The sequence below is a fragment of the Prionailurus bengalensis genome, chromosome B1, assembly GCF_016509475.1.
Source record: "Prionailurus bengalensis isolate Pbe53 chromosome B1, Fcat_Pben_1.1_paternal_pri, whole genome shotgun sequence".
Taxonomy (NCBI): Eukaryota; Metazoa; Chordata; class Mammalia; order Carnivora; family Felidae; genus Prionailurus; species Prionailurus bengalensis.
The window spans coordinates 70,614,765-70,634,591 of record NC_057344.1 but is presented as its reverse complement, the minus strand read 5'-3'; the positions used below and the strand labels follow the sequence as shown (position 1 = coordinate 70,634,591).

General features: G+C 36.1%; 2 long non-coding RNA genes across 2 annotated transcripts; one reads left to right on the top strand and one right to left on the bottom strand.

Moving 5' to 3' along the window:
- Nucleotides 1–988: 988 nt before the first annotated feature.
- On the bottom strand, nucleotides 989–4,006 carry LOC122467808. Its single transcript, XR_006293081.1, has 2 exons — nucleotides 3,916–4,006; nucleotides 989–1,130 (listed from the first exon to the last, which is right to left on the bottom strand). It is a non-coding gene; the product is annotated as an uncharacterized LOC122467808 (long non-coding RNA).
- LOC122467806 lies at nucleotides 3,986–15,679 on the top strand. Its single transcript, XR_006293080.1, has 2 exons — nucleotides 3,986–4,095; nucleotides 15,404–15,679. It is a non-coding gene; the product is annotated as an uncharacterized LOC122467806 (long non-coding RNA).
- The last annotated feature ends 4,148 nt before the right edge of the window (nucleotides 15,680–19,827 follow it).

Here is a 19,827-nt window from a genome sequence, read left to right as displayed (position 1 = left end):
CAAGGACAATCAATTAGGAAATCCATTTAGGTGGTGTGAGTGGCAATAAAGAAAAGACTCCCGGGGCGCCTGGGTGGCTCAGTTGGTTAAGCAGCTGATTTTGGGTCAGGTCATGATCTCAAGGTCTGTAGGTTCGAGCCCTGTGTTGGGCTCTGTGCTGACGGCTCAGAGCCTGGAGCCTATTTCAGATTCTGTGTCTCCCTTTCTCTCTGCCTCTCCCCTGCTCACAGTCTCTCTCTCTCTCTCTCTCTCTCTTTTCTCTCTCTCTCTCAAAAACAAATAAGCATTTTTAAATAGAGAGAAAAGACTCATATAGTTTATAAATATTTTTTCTGTTATGGAAGCTTATTTAAAAATGGGTTTTATGGTGAAGGAGCCTATGATACTGGGAGGACAGTATGGTCTTTAGTGGAAAGAAGAATAAGGAACTGAAGGAAAATACTGAATCCTGATATGAACACATTTTGTTGCATGGGCAGCAAGTTGGCAAATCTATTTGTGGATGTAAATAAGGAAGCCATAAAATAAAGAGGAAAAGTTATAGAATGGATGAAGCAGTACTCAGTGAGAAAGCTATTTTGGTAAATGCTGAAGTTGAAAAAATGTGTACAGGAAAAAAATAGAATAAGAGAAGATAGAAAGTTTAGTATACATAAGAAATGTAGAGAAAAATAAAGAGATGAAGTAGTTTATGAACATAGAAAAAACTGTTGCATTTGGTGGGTAGGAAATAATGAATGATCTTTGATGATGGTTTTCAGTAGTAATAGGGAGGCAACTTGTTTTCACGATGTTAAGTAATGAATTTAGACTATTTTTTCAATAGAGTTGGCAGTGAAAGCAAATGAAATCTTGTAAATAAGTGGAATGGAAAGTACTAGAAAATTTTTAACTAGCTGTAACTTCAACATATTTGTGAGAAAATAACCCATAAAAGTAATTTATGGCACCCCAAACATCTATATTTTAAAAATCATTACCAACAAAATAATGTAATTGTATTTACTTTTTTAAAATGTCAAATGTTTATGGATATCTGCATCTGCAGCAGACTGATCATTTTAATTCCAAATGTGAATCTCATCAGGGAGTCTTCAATATCTGCTTTCAGTGTTCATTTCCCAAAGAATCTGAGAGACAAGACGAATATTAGACAACAAAAATATCTAAGTAAATTGCTTTCTGTAAATGATCACTATGCAATGCCTTCTATCTGTGCATGATTTTCCCTTTGCTCCCCTTGTTGGTATGAATACTCTTAGTCTATTTTGACTTTAGCTCATTATAAATCTCTTCCAAACTAAAGATAATCAGAAATAATATCTAACACCAAAATTAAAATTATCTCCAGCAAACAAGTTCCAATTGTCAAGTCTATGTGTCTCCTATTTCATACATCTATAAAGGGTTATTTCTTTACTTCCACTCCCTCCATTCACTTTATTTTTTTTTACTTCTCTTTTTAATGCTTATTATTATTATTATTTTATTTTAAGAGAGAGCATGAGCAGGGGAGGGTGGTAGAGGGGGAGAAAGAGAAAATCCCAAGCAGGTTACATGTCAGCACAGAGCCCAACACAGGACTTGATCCCATGACCCTGGGATCATGACCTGAGCCAAAATCAAGAGTCAGACGCTTAACTGTAATGAGCCATGTTCCTTTTTGCCTCAAGGATTGAAGTATCCTCTCATCTACTACTTAACTGCATTTTATTCCTTAGGTGTCAGCTCAATTGTTACTTCTTCAAAGAAGCCTCTCAATTTGTTTCCCTCAAACTTAATTCTCTCGCAAGCACCTCCCTAATTTTTCTACTTAGCATACCTTAATACTTTTCAGATATATATTTATTTCTGTGGCTATTTGATAAACCTTACTCCCACCATTGTGAAACAATAAGCAACTGTATCATTTTATCCTGAATGCAGATCATAGGGCTTGCTATATAGAAGGCAACCAAAAATATTTGTTGTTTTTTTTAACGTTTATTTTTGAGAGAGAGAGAGAGAGAGGGCATGAGCAGGAGAGAGGTAGTGAGAGAGAGAAAGAGAGAGAGAGAGAGGGAGGGAGAGAGAATCCCAAGCAGGCTCCACACCATCAGTGTAGAGCCCAATGCGGGACTCAATGCCACAAACCGTGAGATCATGACCTGAGCGGAAGTCAGGAGTCAGAAGCTTAACCGACTGAGCCACCCAGGCCCGGGCAATCAAAAGCATTTGTAAAATAAATGGATATTTAGAGCAATAATCTTAAGTGGGGTCAGCCTGATTAAGTATATCTACATCCCTGTTTGTATGCACACTCAAGTATCTATTTATCTTGTGATCTATATCTTGTGTTGTCACAAGAACTGTATCCAAAGGAAACAAATCCATGAAAATTCTTAGAAACTGCGATTCTTATATGAATCACTGTGGATAAGCTACTATGGGGACAATCACAGTGCTGTTCCAAGAGCGGTGTGAGTTGGGAGGGTTACCGTATATCTGGACTTAACTATGATGATCTCATCCTACTGGAGAGGAGAATATTTTCTCGAAAGAAAAAATATTAAGGAAACCAGTCAGGTAGAGGGTAGCAGAAAAGGTAAAGTCGTAGTGGTTGAGGGTTAGAAACATGTCTGATGGGGCTACATTTCAGTTTACATTCTGTTGAACGCTGTTGCAGAAGCATAGGGCACTTAGCTTTCCACTGTCACAATGACTCTTCAAAGGATTATGAAATTGAGGAAACAAATGGGTTGAAATAAGAGGCTGTTGCACAGTATGTAAGTACTTCACTGAATAACCAAAGTGCCATTGTAACTTCTTAAAAAGAAATACATAATACTAATAAAAATCAGATAGATGAACCAAAATTGAACTGAACTAAAATTCAAACAAACAAAAAAGAAATTTATGTGGTTGGTTTCAGTCTCTTCATTACTTAGTTTTCTCACTTGCCTGAAGTGAAAGGATGATAGTAATTTCAATAATAACAATTGTATCTTCAATATCCAATGATATTGAAAATGATGAGGTATTGTTTCTATTTATGGACGGTTAGGAAAGAATGCCAATGACAATGGTTTTCAAGGTAATACAGAAATGAAAACAGTGTAAAAGAGGGTTTTTAAAACTACAAAAGAACAAGAAGTGAGAGGCAAAAACCAAATTAAGAATCAGCACTCTTGCAGAGTAGGAAACAAATTCTTATGGTAAAAAAATATTCAAGAAAACAAGAAGAATGTGAATTGATGGCAAAGAGGGAAATGGCTTGAAAATTAGGTTGAGAACAATTAATTGAAAACTTACTACATCCTGGCAGTGATTTGCTGGCTAAGACAAGTACCCTTTCCTTCAAGGAGCTTACTTCTAGGCAGAGAGATATAAAAGAAAAAAATTAAAATTAAAGCTGATGCCTGCAAGGACAGCATACAATCTGTGTATAACATAGAGCTATGTAACAGTGGAGTGAGATTATTCTCCATAGAGGCATTTAAAATGCTTAAGAAAAAAGGTCTTGATCTAATCTAAACAATGGACTGAAAATTTTCAGGAGATGGTGCATGGAGCAGTAAGTAATCATATAAAAAAAAACAGTTGGATGTGTGAAGGGAAACAGAATTTGTACCTTCACAGTCACATTTTTCAGATTCAAGTCTTACACAACTGTCAGTAATCGACTACTTAAAAGAGATACTCGAAAACATTATTTGCATTCAAACCACACCACCACATCTTATTTGTTGTTAAATTTCAGCACTGTAAGATTGCGTTTTCCTGTGCATTATGGGTACAATTGTTAACATTACACAGTAAAATGGTAATAATAGTCTGTTTCAAATACATGAAGACTCATTATGTAAATAGAGTGAAACATCTGTTCTGTTTCCCCAGAAGCTCGCAAAGAAGGAAGTGAAAAGTAATGGCAAATACCGTAGTCCTCCCTTTTCTGAGGTTTCACTTTCCCCGGTTTCCATTACTCACGGTCCATTGCAGTGGGAAAGCAGATGGTTCTCCTTCTGACGTATTGTCAGAAGGTCAATGGTAGCCTAACTATGTCACAGTGCCTACTTCCTCTCATCACCTAGGCGTTTTATCATCCCACATCATAACGTGAGTAGTGTGCAATATATTTTGAATGTGTGAGAGAGAGATCACCACATTCATATACCTTTATCACAGTATGCTATAACTGCTCTATTTTATTATTCATTGTTGTTATTAATTTCTAACTGCCTAATTTTTAAATCAAACTTTACCATATGTATGTATGTATGTATGTATGTATAGGAGAAAACATAGTATATATAGGGTTCGGGACTAGCCGTGGACCCAGGCATTCCCCTACTGGTCTTGGAACATATTCCCCACAGATAGGAGTTTGGGGGGCGGGGGACGGCTTCTGTAATTAGGGTTATAATATAATGTTGGTGCTGTATGACAACAGCAGTCATAAGATTTAATCTTCTGAGGAAAACTTCAAGAAAAGAGATCGGTTTTCTCTCTGGGCTAAGTCCTAGCTGGCCGTAAGGTGAAAGTCATGACTGCAAATTGTAAACCTGGTAGAAAAGAAAAAATACCTTGTCTATGTACACCTAGCATATAATTATAATGACTATTGTTATGACAATTTATTGTCTTTAAGTCAGTTTTTAATATCCTGTACTTTATCAAGATAGTCAAGACTAAGAATCTGCTAGTTTTAATGCAGGCTAACTAAATTTCTAATTATCCATGAGATCGTTTCTTCATCAGAATCCTTATTCTCATACTATAATTAGATTTAAATACATAATATTGATTTAGTAGTAATTAAACCTGTATGAAAGTTAGACTTCTTGTAATTTTGTATCAGATACAGACAAAAGAGTTTCAGTTAATTGCTTTCTAGAAAGAATTCTAAACAAGATGTTCTAGATAATGCTATAGAACAAGAGTAATTTTTAGAAGAGAAAAATCTTTGTATCAGAAAAGACAAATAATTATATGGCAGTGATCCAAGAAGATAATGAAAAGAACATGTTTGTATAAAATGAGTCCATGGGGTTGAAAAATATTAATAGAAATATTCCTAGTACCAGTAGATTCTTTTTCAAATGTGCTAAGAAAAATAAATCAAAACCCATGCAGGGTTAAATTTTTGATCGCATAGCTTTTTTATTCTATAATGTAATGTAAATGCATGCATTGTTTCAGAATGCTGAGATTAGGGTCTATTAAGTATTAATACTAGTCTCTTCAGTATTTCTCAAAACGTGTGTGTTTTGAGGTCCCCTTGCTTTACAATTGCTCAAGGTGTTTGTTTAAAATTCATACTCCTGGGTCTCACCCCAAATAGAATAGACTATCTGTAAGCCCAGGAAGTTTCACTTTAATGAGCACTGTGGTGATTTTTATAAATTTAATAATTTGAAACCTCTTGGGTTATTTGAATCAAATTCCTTTAAAGTAAATGATTTTTATTTGATTTGTGATAACCATATCAAGGGTTTGTTTAAAGATATACTCTAGTTCCTTGTCAGTGCTAGATAATAGTGTTCACTTTGAACTCTGATACATTGGATTATTCTGTTACAAAAGATAGCAGAAACCCAGGCCATTTTACGGTGAGAAGAGATCATTTAAGAAACTCAGGTATCCTTTACTGTAATAGATACCGAATGTTTCTTCCAAAGAGTGTCTGCTCACCTTTTTGCAGTGCCCTCTCCCTCTTGAAGCTTTAGTCTAACTATATTTCAGCTTTCCAAATTCATATCAGTCAGATTAAAATAATGTTCCATTTCTCTGAATTTGCCTTGAAAACTTTTCTGAAAAATTCAGACCCCCCCGTAAAATCTCTGAATAGTCCTGGGAGGCTAAGGAAGTCTCTTTTGTGCTCTGAGGACCAGATCTCCTGGCGTCTTCAGGATATGCCTCATGTTCTTGCTCTGAATTACTAGGAGGATATTTCCCCTGCTCCCATTGTCTGTTGATAACAGCACTCTAACTGGTGCCAGGTGGCGATGGTATTGCTTGCCGATAACTCTCATCACCCAATTCCAAGAACGCTACCTGACATTTTCATACGAAGTTTTCCATTACTGCTAAACATGTTGCCATTGATGCTGGGTTCATTGTACTTCATTATCTCACAGAAGAGGTGGTGAAGAAAAACAAACGTGATTACTACTGACTCTTATTTTAGTCTTCTAATTTAGAGCAGTTGGGCTAGAAAACCGTGAGAGACCCAACTTTCTATTGCAAATTACTAGTTCCTCTCATGTCATTGAATTAACCACCTATACTAACCACGCTCCCTAATGATGTCATCTTTCTCAGAAGTCAAAACACTACACCCCTGTGTAATAATAACCAATATTTCATGAATATGAACAGTTTTTTTCTAATTTTTATCACATTTATAAATGTATAACTTGCATACAGTAGAACCCATCAGTTTTAAGTGCACGGTTTTATTCGTTGCATAACGAGCATAAGAATGTAGAACATTTCCATCTCTTCACAAAGTTCCCTTGTGTGTTTTAGCAGCCAGTCTTTATGTCCCACCCCTGGTCACTGCCAACAACTGATCAGTTTTCTGTCACTATAGATTTGCCTTTTCTATAACTTCCTATAAATAGAATGATACTACCCAGTGGTTTTTAAATATGTCCAGAAAATTTTTTGTCACTCTTCCCATCAAAAAAAAGGATGCTTAATTCCTCTCTATTTCAGTGCAGGTTGAATTTACTAACCAGCTTTTAATGAACAGGAATGCTGTAGAATTATCCTATTTGATGGCTGAGACTAGATAATAAAAAAAGTTAGTTTCCACTTGGTTTTCCATCTCTCTTGGATTATCCTCTCTGAGAGAAGACAGCTGCATGTTGTGACAACACTCAAGCAGCCTGTGAAAAGGCCTGCCTATGGAGAAACCAAGGTCTCACATCAAAATCAGTCCATAATTGCCAGTCATGTGACAATTGGAAGTGGACTTTGTCAGAGACTGTGAAGAGTTTGAAACGTTTTCTTACTTGTTATCCTGTTTGTACACTTCTTGCAATCTAGCAGTCTAGCCTACCACGGTTTCATGGTTGCTGGCAGAAGACAGGAGACTCTTGGGTCAGAGAAAAAGGACAGTTTTCCTCACTGCTGTAGCAGTCACCGGAATATCAACATTTGCTCCAGCCCCCATTGCCACGAGGCTGTATAGTGGCTGGACACACAGTAGGAATCCCAAGGAACAAATCCCAGTTTAGGAAATTCTAGTAGTCTATAATGGATTTTTTATCCCCATCCATTTACTTTTACCCCATCTGCAAAATTAGAATGACTTTCTTGTAGATAGCATATAGTTAGGTCTTTTAAAAAATTACCTATGACACAGGTAGGTTTTTATTGAATGCTTAAGCCAACTTTACTTATTATAATTACTGATATGGTTGAGTTTAAAACTATCATTTTGCTATTTACTTTCTGTTTGTCCCATCTGTTTTTTACTCAATTTTTTTTCTTTCCCTGCCATCATTTGCATTAATTGAGTTTTCAATTATTTATTCTGTTCTCCACTGTTTGATTTTTCTCTCCTCCATCTCTGTCTTTGTCTATATTTCTCTCCTTTTGGTAGTCACACCCCAATTTTTTTAAAACTTTTTCTTTTATTCTTTATTTTTGAGAGAGAGAGAGACGGAGACAGAGTGCAAGCAGGGGAGGAACAGAGACAGCGGGAGACACAGAATCTGAAGCAGGCTTCAGGCTCTGAGCTGTCAGCACAGAGCCCAGTGAGGGACTCAAACTCACTGACTGGGAGATCATGACCTGAGCTGAAGTCGGACTTTAACGGACATAGCCACCCAGGCGCCCTATTCACACTCCATTTTTAAATAATAGTTTTCCACTTTATGTATATTGCATAATCCTTACAATGATATAGTTCCTTCCTCTACTTCATCCTTTTGGCTGCTGGTGTCATACATTGTACTTCCACGTATGTTACGAAACTCAAAATGCATCGCTATTTAATTTTTTTTTTGTCTAAACAGTCATTTATCTTTTAAAGAGGTTAAAAATGAGAAAATGTGTCTATATTTACGCACATATTAATACCTGCAAGTATTAAACGGGTGCAATTGTAGAGCTCACTTTGTAAATTCCAGTTCTCTCAGGCATCACAGTGTCATGCTGCCTGCTGTCCAATGCCTAAAAACTTTGGTTTTTATTTTGTGTTTAATTTATTTTGTTTTCATTTATTTTGTGTCAAGTACTCCACTTGGTTCACATAGAAAAGTACATTTAGTACCCTTTATTTCATCTTCCTTGGATGCATTAATTTTGCTGCACATATGAGAAATTTTAGCATAACTAGAATAATTGTTCTGAATGAAAAGATAAAAATTCTTCGAGTGAATTTTATAGGAAAATCAATAGTGATATAATAAAAAGGATGTCTATTTAGAATATAATGTTCACACATTTTTTGTTTGCATGCTTATTTGCTTGGTATTTCACATAGACAAAATAATCATTAAACTTTCTTGGAAGATTATAGTCATTCAAATAAAGTTATTTAATCAGTGGATTTTTAGCAAAATTTAATTAAAGTTCCACCAAGAAAGACATTCCAATATTTAAATATGACACAAAGCATATATACTTGGATTAATACTAAAAGTGCAAATATATATAAACAGGTTATCATTTACATTTTCATAGGGAGACAAAAAATACATGTAATATTATGTATTTTAAAAATCTTAATGAATATCAACACTTTGTGTTCATCGGTGTAGATACTGTTCACTCTTATATCATGCTCCTCTATATTTATATGTTTTATATGTTTTTAGTCATTTGGCAAAGGCTACTTAACTACATGATAAGGCTCAATTGAACTATAAATTTTGCAATAATCTAGTCAGTCTGCCAGGTCTGTATATTGCAATTCTGATATGAATGCTAACTTATGGTTTGAAATTTAAATAATCTGGGCCACCAAACTATGTTTATTTGGGCATAGGAATGATATGTTATTTGTCCGATGCATTGGGAGAGGCCATAGATCAATAGTGCTTCTAAATCTTGTTTCACTAATGTATCCCAATGGCAGAGAATATCCTGAAGTCAGGGAATTCAGCTCGAAACAAGTGTATTTCATGAACAACCATAAAAATTGTATAATTTTGGATGCACTACAAAAATGTTTTGTAGCATAAAATTTAAATTGTATATTTTTCCAAAAATGTTTCAATAAATTTAATAATGCTGGAAAGATTCACTATTTTAACTTATCTCAGACTTTGTAGAACGTAAGCATGTAGCCATTTTGCTTAATATGGAAAGCGTGACATAGAGCAAAAGTTGTCTTCTATTTCGAGGTCCAACCCTCAGCAGCTGTGTAACATCAGGCAATTTATTCAACATGTGTGAGCTTCATATTTCTCAACGGATGAACAGAGACAAATAGTCTTATTTTGCAGTATAATTGTGAATATTGGAATTAAGTACTAGATTGCAGTGAATTCAAGTATGTATCTTTTCAAAGGGTAAAATCATGACTCATTAAAATGAGTAAAATAAAATGAACTCTTGTCAAAAATGTATTCAACTCATCATAAGAAAGATGTTGTGAATGGGCCAGAGAGCATTTGAGAAGTAGGTATATGTGCACATCAAAGAAATGCTAGGGGTCCTTGATTAGATACAAAACTGATTACTCTCTGGTAGAGCTGTAAATCTAATTTCTGGAATTATCAGTTTCACCAGACAGCAATAATTGGAAATTTGAACAGACAAAAATCTACAAATTAACTTCTGTCCCAATAGATTATGTTAATTGTCTTGTCAATAGAAAGTCAAGCTCAGGGGTGTATTGGAAAATGCCCAGTAATCTCTTCTGCCTGTTTCCAATTTCCAGGAGGGTTGAGGAGCGAATGGGAATCAGGGAAGTAAATGCATTGATAAAATTAATGTTGATGCCATTTTTTAAATGATGAGGAGGAATGTATATTTAGTGTTTTAAAAATTAAATCCTTAATATTTTCAGGCAACTAACATAAACCTTATATATAATTTTTACTACAACTCTGAGAGGTATTTTTAAAGTTTTCACCATTGTTCAGAGTGTGACACTGGGGCCTAGAATATAATTTATATTAAAAAAAATATTTCCCTTTCCATCAGCTTTGAAATATGTTACATATAATCATCTCAAAAATAAATAATAACCTTCTACCTCCTCATCGATCTACTTCTCTGACTTGTGCCCTGATATCACATAATTTTGGCCTTGGACCCAGCATATATGAAAATTTGAATTCATGTACTCTGGCTTCTTAGCATATATGTTTTGTGGCTGTCATTTTGTTTTTGTTTTTTTTTTTTAATTTTTTTTAATGTTTATTTATTTTTGAGACAGAGTGAGACAGAGCATGAACAGGGGAGGAGCAGAGAGAGAGGGAGACACAGAATCTGAAGCAGGCTCCAGGCTCTGAGCCATCAGCCCAGAGTCTGATGCGGGGGCTCAAACTCAAGGACTGCGAGATCGTGACCTGAGCTGAAGTCGGACGCTTAACCGACTGAGCCACCCAGGCGCCCCTATGGCTGTCATTTTGAAGAGAGAGGGAGATAGAAGAGAGAACTTGCTCCTGTGGAAAAAGTCAGAATTTCTGTGTTTTCAGAAGAGAGTTGAAGCAACCATATGTTAATTAATTATTATTGTTTTAAAATAATTTAATTGAAATATAAGTGACACATAATATTAAATTCGTTTCAGGTGTACAGCACAGTGATTTGACGTACATTACAAAATGCTCACCACCCTATGTGTGGTTACAGTTTGTAACCACACAAGGAAGGCTATTACAATATTATTGGCTATATCCCCTATGCTGTACTTTTCACCCAGGTGACTTATTTATTCTATAACCGGAAGTTTGTACCTCTGAATCCCCTTCACCCATTTTGCTTATCCCCCCACCCACCCCCTTTGGCAACCACCAGTTGGTTCTCCTTATGTATGTATGTATTTATTTGTTTATTTATTTATTTAATTTATTTAATGTTTATTTTTGAAAGAGAGAGACAGAGACAGAGCATAAGCAGGGCAGGGGCAGAGAGAGAGAGAGAGACACCCAATCCAAAGCAAGCTCCAGGCTCTAAGCTGTCAGCACAGAGCCCAACGCAGGGCTCCAAGCCATGAAAGGTGGGATCATGACCTGAGCCCAAGTTAGATGCTCAACTGCCTGAGCTACCCAAGCTCCCCTGTCCTCTGTATTTATGAGTCTGTTTCAATTTTTGTTGCTATTGTTTGTTTCTTGATGGAGTTTTATTGATAGTGTTGTTTTGTGCTGTGTTTGTTGTTTGTTTTCAGCAGTCTAAGAGATATCTTAACCAAGGCAAGCAGTTGGACTTTACTAACAGAAGAGGAAGGCAAAATATTTGTAAGAACATAGGTCAATGTGTGTGCTTAAATGCTGAGAGTCTGATTGTTTCAATTATTGTTATTATTATTGTTGTTGTTATTGTTATGATTATTATTTTGGAAAATGCATTATCTGCAAAATAAAATGCTGCTAGAGCTGGAGATTTAAAACAAAACTAAATTCATCTTAATCTGAGTCCAATACCCTCCCGCCACTTGGGAATCTCTCTCTTTGTGTGAGTATGACCAAAAACAGAAGCAAGGGAAGACCTCAGAGGAACCTTTCTTTTCAGGAGAGTGCAAGGAAAGAGAAGCCCAAGAAGAAACGAAGGACTTAGTCCAAAACACTGAAGTAGAACTAGGGAAATCAAAACAGAAACGTTTGAAGGTGCCTGAGCGGCTCAGTCGGTTAAATGTCCCACTTCAGCGCAGGTTATGATCACGTGGTTTATGGGTTTGAGCCCTGCGTTCAGGCTCTGTGCTGACAGCTCAGAGCCTGGAGCCGGCTTAGGATTCTGTGTCTCCCTCTCTCTGCCCTTCGCCCACTCGTGCCCTGTCTGCCTGTCTCTGTCTCTCTCTTTCAAAAATAAATTAAAAAAAGCGCACCTGGGTGGCTCAGTCAGTTAAGCATCTGACTTCCACCCAGGTCAAGATCTTAGGGTTCATGAGTTCGAGCCCCACATCAGGCTCTGAGCTGTCAGCTCAGGTCCTGAAGCCTGCTTCCCATTCTGTGTCTCCCTCTCCCTTGTCCCTCCCCCTTCTCTCTCAAAAATAAAGTAAAATATAAAAAAATTATAAATAAACAAAAAAATAAATAAAAAAAATTAAAAAAAAAACAACAAAAAAGTTTTAAGGTGTAAGCCAGGGGCAACACCACTTGCTGCTGGTGGTGAATGTAGGAGTGACATGTATTTTGATAAGGATGCCCTTAGCAAGAGCAGTTTTTGTAATAGTGGGAGAGAAAAATAGATTTTTAAAATTTGAGAAGAAAATAACACAAATAAAATTTTCCATCACTCTTAAGTTGTTCATTCCAAAATATTGACCATAAGCATTTACAACAGAAATGAAAAAGTTTAACACTTAAAGAGCTTTTTGCTTATCAACAAAAACTATGTGAACACATCATTAAAAATGGGCAAAATGCTTGAATGGGAAATAAAAATGGCTAATAATTATTAAAATATTAAAATATGACAGTAATAACATACTTAATGGAACAGAAACAACAATATTACTATTTGATCTCTAAAAATTTTAAAGATATAAAAAAGTAACAGTTCTATATACTAAAGGTTGGATGTAAATATCATATACTTCTAGGGAGCTATGAAGGACAATTTGCCATGGATAACAAAATTCTAAATGATTTTAGTTAATTTTTACTTTTTAGATTTTATGCTGAGAATATTATCAGAGATAAACTGCTTGAATTTGTTATTTATATACTACAGGGATGTTTGTCATCACAGAATCTAGCATAATGATGAAGACCTGGGAATGACCCAAATGTCTAAATACGCGTGACTGTCAAATTATGCCATGTCTATATAATGCAATATTAAATATCCATTGTAATTATGCCTTCAAAAGACTATTTACTAAAATGGAAAATTACAAAATTAGTTTATTTTTTAAATAGCTTCAGAGCAACTGTCACATCATACCACTTTGGCTAACAAATGAATATATGCTCTATGAAAACACTAATATGAAAACATATTAGCTAGAGATATTTCAAGGACTTATGCTTCATCTTTGATTGTTGTGGTTTCTAGTTTTCAACTTTTAACCTTTTAATTTTGTAGTTATAAAATAATTTGAGTGAAGGAAAGAATGAAGTTAGCATGGTAGATTAATTAAGATTTATGCAAATTACATTTATTTTAAAAATAGTGTTCATCTGGGTTTTTTTATAGGCAAAGAAAGTAATGAATAGAGAATGACAAGTTGAAGAGACAGGAATATTTATATTTCATTTGTTTAAAGGCAACCAGAATCTTATCTTTTTACTGATCACTGATCTTTTCTCTGATGTATACACTCAAAGATACATTAAAATATATTCCTGGGGGATGTGAGTCGATTAAGTGACTGACTCTTGATTTCAGTCAAGGTCATGATCTTATGATTTGTGAGATCCAACCCTGCATCTGGCTCTGTGCTGACGACGTGGAGCCTGCATGGGATTCTTTCTCTCTCTCTTTGCCCATCCCCACCCCTCTTTCAAAATACATAAATGAACATTACAAAAAAGAGATACTCCTTTCATTACTTCTCTGAAGAATGATCCTTCTGCCATTTCTGTTTTTCTGCTCAATATCTTCTATAATCCCTTCTCAACAATCAAACCAAAAGTCTCCCTAATTCAGGCTCAAATTAGGATTAGACCAAGGCAAAAACAAACAAACTTCTCTAATAACTGACACATCCTCTCGGGACTGAAACCTCGTCTTGCGTTTACGACATCTTGCCATCATCAGATCAGCAGTTTAAGTAATTATACAAAGTGATCTTAAGGATTAGTTTCAATATTTGATTTGGTGTTGGTACTAGGAAAATGCAGTATTACCCAAAATACAAAAATAATTCAGACATAAAATGATTCTATTTTTTACATTTAATTATATTATGGCTTTAATTATGCTATGGGTCAGATTGTATAACTGGGTACCTACTATGTGCTACACTTTATGTTCTGCAACTTTTTAGCTCTATGACCTGGTTGACTCCCCTTGATTTTAATATTCTCCTTTGATAAAAAGGGAGTTAGGTCAGAGGAAACTTAATGTTTATAAGAATCACTAGGAGGCTTCTTAAAATAGTAGTTTCTGGGCCCCAACCCCAGAGAGTTTGGTTCCGTGTATCTGACCTGAGGCCTAAAGATGTGCATTTAAGACAGTTTCCTAGGGGCACCTGGGTGGCTCAGTCGGTTGAGCGTCCGACTTCAGCTCAGGTCACGATCTCACAGTCCGTGAGTTCAAACCCCGTGTCAGGCTCTGTGCTGACAGCTCAGAGCCTGGAGCCTGCTTCAGATTCTGTGTCTCCCTCCCTCTCTGCCCCTTCCCCGCTCATGCTCTGTCTCTTTCTGTCTCAAAAATAAATAAAAACATTAAAAAAAAAATAAAAAAAAAAGACAGTTTCCTAGATGATACTATTTGGCTGCTGTTTTAGGAACCATCCTTTGAAAACCACTAAGTTAGTTATCTTTCAGAATTTGCAAGCTCAAAAAACTCCAGAAATTCACATGCTTAGTGTAGAGCACAAACATTCTATAGCAATTTGGAACATTTTGGTCTCATTTATACAGATGGACCAATCTTGTTAATCGTACAGTTAAATAAGAAAAATTCAACCAAGTAATTTTAAAGATCTAATTAGTTTTACTAATTGATTCATGAATTGGGCAGCATCCAATTTAACAAGCATAGGGGAGCTCCAAAGGGCTACAGAATAGGAAAGATCTTTACAAATAGAGAAAGAATGGAAAAAAGGAAATTATTAGTAAAGAGTCCACTGTTTTGGGCAAGGTCACACTCCTAAGGGGAACAGAAGAGGTCTATCAGTACATTTCTGATGCTGATCAAGAAATTCCCACGTTGACTGGTGAAAGGTTATATTCCTTGGGGAGAAACTGCAGTTAGGTTAGGTGTTTAGTCTTGATTTACTGATTTGGGGCCGTAACACCATTTTGAGCCTGTGGTTTTCTTTTTAACACTCCTTATATGGGTTTTGTAGCATTTCTCTTATTATTTCTTACAGCAGGATAAAGAAATTATTTCACACAGGGAGAGAAATAAATATCTTCAGTGACAAGTTACTGTGGGAAATTTACTAAATTACTCGGTACCTAAACAAACCATAGAGTTTTAGATACCTTACACATATTTCTGTCTTGGCAGTGTCTATGGCAGCTTGCCATATCATAGGGACTCCACACAGTTTTTTGTCGTGTTAGGTATACGAGGGCTTCGGTTGTCTCCATTTTGACCTCAAACTTTCTAGTTGGGTTCTTCTTTCCAGCTTGTCTCCTGGCTCAGGTGGAAGACCCTGAGGACAAACCATGGGAACGGAAGCTACCCCCTCAAGCATAAGGACTGCCCTGAGCCGGCAAGACATCACCCATGATTGACTCCAAGAGAGTGGTCCATTCGACCTGCACTACCCACCCATCTTTGCCCCACATTTTCCTTATGTAAATCTGGAAGTACTTTCTGCACTCTGGAGAGTCTTTGACAGCCCATGCTGTCTTCCCAGTGTGGGCATCACTGAAATAAATTCCTTCCTTGTTTCCCACCATTTATTTCTCTTTGGATTTTGTCAGCAGCAGCAGCGAGTGGCCAAACCGGATCTATTTGTGACCCCCGTAGCCAGGTGTCCTTGCGTCTTTGCTCCCGGCTACAGGTAGATTTGGTATCTCTTATTTTAGTTAGAGATTTCTTTGCATTAGTTTTTTTGTCACTTTCACAATGGGATAGGAAAGGTTGCTTCTGCTATTTTTTGCCCAGATTACAAATATCTATCTATCATCTATATCAAGATAGTTATACATTAAGATATAGACTTGTCAATACAGCCTTTTAAATGACTTAAACTATTCTCAAACACACAAAAAATGTCTTGCCTTCCTTTCCTTCTCATTTTAGTTAGTGTATTTATTTGTATGTTGAAAAACTCTGAAAAAATTCTACAAATAACAGAATAAACATATAGGGTGCGGAGAAAGAACAAAATGAAAGATACTGGAAGTCTCTTACATATTTATATACATTAAAATAAAAATCAAAGACAATCCAAGAACTTAAATAGCCAAGAAAGCAAGAATACTTATAAGATACTTGTAAGACTTTTGCCCCCAGGGAGGAGACAAAAATAAACAGAAGGTGACAAATCATGTAAGTAATTAAATGGTTGTTCCTGGCCTCAAAAGTAGCTTTCTTTTTAGCTACAGGGATTGAAAGGTCATTTTAATATATTTTTACTATAAAACAAATCACAATTCCACTAGGTGGGTAAGACAAAGTACCAACAACAATGCATCGCAGGGAACCATTTTAGAAATGCTCAGTAAATAATACCCTTAGTTCCCCCAGGGCATTTCTAAACCAAGAGGAATTTGAAATACCACACCTCCAGGGTGTATTTATCATTTAGGTTTCCCACTCAAATGCCAGTGCATAATAGAATATCCTGGCCCAACCTGGCAGATAAAAGGAAAGTGCAGCTTTCTCTTTACATGCTTTTCAAAGAATTGTGCGGGATCAAAACTGTGACTCCATTAGAAGAAACAAGAGTCATACCCCTTAAGCACAGAGTGCTGTTAGGAAATGAAGAGGCTGGTGTTTATCACTCAACATTTGGAGAAAGGATTTGTGCGGACTTCAATTCTACAGCGCAAGTAGGAAAAATACACAATACCAAGGATAAAGAAAAAGAAAAATCATGCAGCGTTCTCCTTTTCATATGCCAGTCTAACGTGAAAATCAGGGATTTGACAAGTACTGCCTAAGAGTTTTCTGTACTGCAATTGCCCCTAATTTGCAGTTGACATTACATTTTATTGTGAGTGTTTTTGGCAAAAAGCACTCTATTTAAAATTTTAGGAAAATAATCAACTCAGCAGTTGACATTTCCTTTAATTATTCTCCACTCCGTTTTTAAAATTAATGTCCTACTCTTTCTGTTCATAAGCTGCAATGCAGAAGAGGTTAAAATGACTTAGATCGACTATTATTTGCTCCAGAATATTTCTTTCCAAACTCAAATAAATACAGTGCTTATACATAAAGGCTGCTAGTTACATATTTCATATTTTTAAACTACCAGTTTTACCTTCTTGAACATTGAATTCAGACATATTTTAGTGGGATCAAAAGGTCCTCTATTTTGAAAAGAATGGTTCATGAACCAGTAACGTAAATACTCCTGGGAGCTTGTTCGGATAAGAATCTGTGTTTTAACAAGGTCCTCGGTCATCATACGCACATTAGGGTTTGAGAAACATTGCTTTATATAACTGACTTACAAATATGAATTAGGAAAAATGGCATGGGTGTTGAGAATATTTTTGGATGGGGGTTATAACTTATTGCATTATTTATTTATGATTTTCTATAAATTCCCTGATATGTCGTATGTATGTGTAAACTGAAGCATTGAAGCCCTATAGTACACTTACGGGGGTTAAATATCAAGTTTTAAGTGTTTATTTTTGAGAGAGAGAGAGCACTGCACGCTAGCTCATGTAAGTGGGGGAGGGGCAGAGAGAGAAGGGGACAAAGGATCCAAAGCCTACTTTGTGCTGGCAGCAGCAAGCCAGATGCGGGGCTCCAGTTCATGAACTTGAGATCATAATCTTGGCCAAAGTCCGATGCTCAACTGACTGAGGCCACTCAGGAGCCCCCTCAAGTCTTAAATGTTTACAAAGATTTTGATTTTTCAAGCAAAGCATAAGAAATATGAATCAGAATATCCTGGCCCTCATCTATATTTTGAGAAAATAATTTGTTAAAAATGATCACTTCTTTGTTCATTCAACTCCAGTACAGCATTTTTTATAAATCAAAGATTAGTTTTTATTATTGAAGTATAAACACAGTGGTGTCTTGAATGTGTTATTATTTCTTTTACTTCTTTTGCTTATTATTTCTTTGATCTTCAACAAATGTTAATATTGTAATATTGCCTCAATACTGAAAATTGGGTATTTTTAGGTTTGTCCTAGATTCATTTTCAGGTTTTCTGTTTTATGAAGATATCACTGACTCTTTTGTACAGTTTGAACAACTGGAGGGTCATCTCTGTTTCCAAACCATTATGCCATACATAATAAAACTAATAATAAGAGGCAAATGCTGATATCTGCTATAGGGCCATCTCTTTGGATTTGGAATCCTGTAGGACTGTTACTGTCTCTGGTAAATGTACTGACTCAAAGGATTTTTTTCATTATTTTGTTTTATTGATAGTGAAATGAATGATTATTATTTTAGTAAGGGCATTGAACAATTAGCAAGTTTTAATTCTATCCTGCTTATGAGGCATAACACCAATCTTCCTATGATGCATAAAAATTTCATTTGAATTCATAAATTATAATAACAATAATTTTTAATTTGTGTTTATTTTTCATTTAATTAATTAATTAATTTCAATTTTTATTTAAATCCAAGTTAGTTAACATATGGTGTAATAATGGTTTCAGGAATAGAATTTAGTGATTCATCACTTACATATAACACTGAGTGCTCATCTCGGCAAGTGTCCTCCTTAATGCCCATCAGCCATTTAGCCCATCTCCCCCCACCACCTCCCTTCCAGCAACCCTCAGTTTGTTCCCTGTATTTAAGAGTCTTTTATGATTTGCCTCCCCTTCTGTTTTTATCTTATTTTTCCTTCCCTTCCCTTATGTTCATCTGTTTTGTTTCTTAGATTCCACATATGAGTGAAATCATATATTTATCTTTCTCTAACTTACAATAATCTAAAGAAGAAATATTAGCCATGTTAAGCCAAATCCTGAATATTTCTCACGTAACGTAACTTTTTCCTATAATATTACCAGTGTTGCAACAGCAACAATAAAATCACCCTTTATTTTTTTTCTCATACTGAAGGTATAAATGATCATTTTAATACTTTGAGAAAGAGTTTTGAAAGGTGTTTGCTTGTAAGTGAATTTGTTGCTCTCTCTTCTAATTCCAGTCCTGCCACCACAGTCCGCCCCATCTCTAATTAGTTGAGTAGTTTCTGGGGCAGCCAACCAGGGCTGGGAGATTTGAAAAGAGCCTCTGGTCAGGGTCCTGACAGAGGAAAAGGCACTGACTGGTCTTACTCCCTTTTTGGGAGCTTGGTGATCAGCAGCAAAAATGAGATTTGCATAGCGTATGTAGAGAGCTTGGTATTCTGATTTTCATGGACCCCCCCCCACCCCAGGGGAAAATGGCCTGTGTCAGTGTTCCTGGGAGGATCTGTGGTCTCTGGGCTCACAGTGGCTGATGAGAATTTGACCTTGTGTCTGGATCTTCCGTATTCCTGAGACTGATAGGGAAGTTTTATCTGCATCTGGTGGTGGGGGGGGGGGGGGTCGGGAATGGGAAGGTCCATTGCCAGATTACTGAGTAAACTCATGCCTGTTATTATTTTGGATAATGCCAAAAATAAATCTGATTTTGACATATTTAAAAAAATTTTTAATGTTTATTTATTTTTGAGGGGGGGGGCAAGAGAGAGGAAGACACAGAATCTGAAGCAGGCTCCAAGCTGTAAGCTGTCAGCACAGGGCCTGATACAGGGCTCGAACTCATGAACTGGGAGATCATGACCTGAGCCGAAACCAAGATTTGGACACTTAAAACCGATTGAGCCACCCGGGAGCCCCTCCAAGGGAATTTTCTGAAACTAACTTTCATAAGAAATGGCTCCGATTTCTATATTTTCTTGTGTCT